Source organism: Medicago truncatula, chromosome 7 (assembly GCF_003473485.1).
Source record: "Medicago truncatula cultivar Jemalong A17 chromosome 7, MtrunA17r5.0-ANR, whole genome shotgun sequence".
Taxonomy (NCBI): Eukaryota; Viridiplantae; Streptophyta; class Magnoliopsida; order Fabales; family Fabaceae; genus Medicago; species Medicago truncatula.
The window spans coordinates 16,743,565-16,747,265 of NC_053048.1; the positions used below are offsets into that span (position 1 = coordinate 16,743,565).

Below are 3,701 nucleotides of genomic sequence, written 5' to 3' on the forward strand. Positions count from 1 at the left end.
TGAGATGCATCTATGTTGATGTAATATATTTATTCATAACATGTATATTTGATCACTCTGGTTTATATTCCGCTACGACTGTTGAGGTTTATATACATGTTTATTGGGTTTTGAATTTTGAATGTGGCGTAGCCTCTATTTCTTGAATAAATGTATTATTCGCATGTTACACCCAGTACCTGAAGCCATTTGTTATGTTTTGAATAGAAATGAATGAACTTGATGTAGAAGCTTGATTACAATTAATTGTATTATTTTATGGAGCTATTAAATTAATTATGATGGTTGTTGAAGACTGTGATATATGTTTATATCTAATTAAATCATACATGTTGTTGAGTTGTTGAGTTGTAAGTCATATTTATATAAATATGCATTGTTGAGTTGTATGTAGATATACACAAGTTGAGTCCATTGCATAAACATAAAGCGGTGAGGGCTCATGCCCTGGAACGCCTAGTCGTTCAAAGCGGGAGGGCTCCTCGCCTGGAACACCTTGTTGTTCAAATTAGTGAGGGCTTATGCCCTGTGAATGCTTTAACCATTCACTTCCGGTGAGGGCTTCTGCCCTGTAAAATGGTACCACATGCATAGTCGCATTTGTTGAGGAGTCTTAGTGGTGTTGTCATGTCATTACATGAGTCATTGTTGATGATGGAGTAGTACTTTCACGCTATTGTTTGAAGTTGAATATGTTGATAATGATGTGATCATGAAATATATATCTATATTGAAATGTTGATGATATTAGGGTATTAGATTCAATTGATGAATTATTTATCTATTATTGTTGTTTGTGAACCTCACCCCTTCTTCTTGGAAATGTTGTCATTCCTATGGGTAACTTGCAGGTGATCCAGAGTAGTAGATGGTGGCTCAAGTGTCTAGGGCTCTGACACGTAACCGGAAGGGACTTAGTTGTTATAGTTTTCATTCCTTATGTATCATAGTTTGGAGCATGTTATGGAGCCCTTATTTTTTGTTTGAATTATTTTGATGAGGCTTTTATGCCAGGATTATGTATTGGACAATTAAACATTTGATGTCGATGTTATTTAATGAAAAATATTCCGCTGCAAGATTTTGGTGAAACTAATAAAGTTGATGTTTATTAAATAGTATTATATTCTATTTAAGAAATTTTGAAAAGTAGTGTGACATGTCCATTTGGTGTTAAACTCTGATTTTTTTTATTTATTATTTAATTGTTTGGGATAACGGGGTGTTAAAGGGACAAAGTCTAAGCATTTCCTTGAAACGCTCCCACGCATCATATAGAGACTCCCCATCTTTTTGGTTGAACCGCGTGATTTGATCTCTTAGTTTACGGTTTTAGATGGGGGAAAGAATCGGGCAAGGAATGCTCGCCTCATTTGATCCCATGAAGTGATGGAACCAACTTCTAGGGAATCGAACCAAGCGCTAGCTCTATCCCTTAAGGAAAAGGGAAAGAGATGAAGTCTTACGGCTTCTTGGTTCTCTTTTATGGTGCCACTAAGTCTTAAGAAGGAAGAAACATGGAGATTTGGATCCTCAGTGGGTGATCCAGAAAACTGATTTTGCTACACCAAATTGAGTAGTGCAGGCTTGATCTCGAAGTTGTTACACGATAATAGCTTGTGGCTCTTCCGTTGAAGGAGTAGCATACTCTTTGAGAGTGCGTTCAGCCATAGCAATATTATTTTGTGCCTCTCTCTTTTTCTTATGCAAATATCTTTCAATCTCAGGAATAAATTCTCCGAGACTTTTACTTCTTTGCATAAGAAATTGAGAACCCAAGAAGTTAATGGTAAACAAAGAAAAGAAAGAAGTAAAAGAAAAGGAAAAGAAGAAGTTCTAATCACAAAGAAAGGGTTAATTAAACTAGTTAACTCCCCGGTAGCGGCGCCAAAAACTTGATGGGATAAAACCGCAAGTGCACGGTCTTACCGAAGTAGTAATGAAAAGAGTATCGTTCTGATAGGGAGTTGTTTTAATTCAATGAGTGTGTTCCTCTAGCAAGCACGCCTATTTTCATGGTTGATTACTATTAGAATCCTTGAAGATCGAAACTCTATAAGTCTCAAGGTTCACTAGACTATTTTCATGTTTCACAATCCTTGTCTAAATTCACTTGATCGAATATTAAAGCTCCACTTTCGTTTTATGAATTAACATTTGGAATGATGGATTAACGATTATCAAACCCTCCACTTTCGTTTCCACAGTTTGATAATATTTAATCCATGTTAAAACGGTGAATTTAGAAGAGAAACTAGGGTTATATAATACTAAGGTTTAAGGCTTGACTTAATCAGGATTATGTCATTAGACTTATCCAACAATCCCAAGACATAAGAAGTCTACTCACTCATGGTCATCGTAGACACGGAGAAGAAGAGAGAAAACATAAAAGTAAATGACAAGAAAGTAAAAGAAAAGAAAAGAACTTTTATTAGAAAGACAATTGTCACTTATTGAATTCCAAGAAAATATGAATATTTGTGATGGCTAGCTACTCTATTTATAGGATACATTCGACTTAAAATCTAAGCAATTACATTACTAGAATGTTCCACAAGAAACTGCGAGCTAAAATAGAGTAGCTTAAAATCTAAGCAAAAGCAGCAAAAGTGACTCTGGAGGGTGGCGCGGCCGTGCCAAGCTTCTGACTTTGGGGGAGACATATTTTTGTCTCCGAATCTTCGTATTTTCGTACTGAATCAGCTCCAAGTCCCTTTCTTTTGCTCCAAGACTCAATCCATCCAATATTCGTTCCTGAAATATAATAAATTGCAATTTGTAGTAAACTATCTCAAAAAGGAAATAATACTAATATAAAATAAACTTAAATCTAATTAAAACTAAACTAAATAACATATAAAAATGGATAATATAAATGACTCATCACTTGGTCAAAAATTGTAGAATTATTGATTAAACGGTGGAAACTTGTTAGATTGATGTAGAAACTGTTCCTAGACCTTAGATAATATGTAGAATGAATTCTGGAGTCAATGTTAGGCTTAAAACCATGAGAAATAGTGAATTTTCGTGAAAACTGCACTTCTGTCCGAGCCAACCTTCATCGCTCGCCCTCGCGAACGATGAACCTCGCCTTGCGAGGGATGAAGTTCATCGCTCGCCTGCGAGCAACTTTTCGCTGCCTCGCGAGTTGCACCTTGTAGCTCTCCATAGCGAGCAGATTCACTCGCCTAGCGAGTGTGACCAGAGAGCTATCCAGATTTCGTAATTTTGACTTTTGAATTGATCCTTAGACATTTTTGAGTGCCTAAACATGTCTAATAATGATTAGGAAAGATTGGAGAATGAGATTGAACTTGGAAAGATTTTAGAATGAATTTTTGTGAGTTGCACCTGAACTCGCCATGGCGAGCAGAGGCTCTCGCCTCGCGAGTGACCCAGTTACAGAATGTCTTGCTTATGTTAAATGCGATCTTTGTCGTACGAGTTGATGTGAGTTGATCTTAGAGGTTAGAAACTGAGTTGTTATCTTGCTGTTGTTGTTCTAGTGAGACTGATACATATGAATTGATGTTGTTTATAATATTATATAATTGTATATACATTACATGAATTATGTTTGATATTTGAGATGTTGTTGATTTGCATTCGATATTGTTATATCATGATGATTTGCAAACTGCCTATGTTGTTGTTTGTTGTTTAACTAAGCTGCATGAATCGGTCTAAGTTGATGA

The 3,701-nt window shown here is 35.9% G+C and overlaps 1 non-coding gene across 1 annotated transcript; it reads left to right on the top strand.

Annotated features, from left to right (window-relative positions):
• The first annotated feature begins 1,217 nt into the window (after positions 1-1,217).
• LOC120577259 (small nucleolar RNA R71) lies at positions 1,218-1,326 on the top strand. Its single transcript, XR_005643332.1, has one exon. It is a non-coding gene; the product is annotated as a small nucleolar RNA R71 (small nucleolar RNA).
• Positions 1,327-3,701: the final 2,375 nt, after the last annotated feature.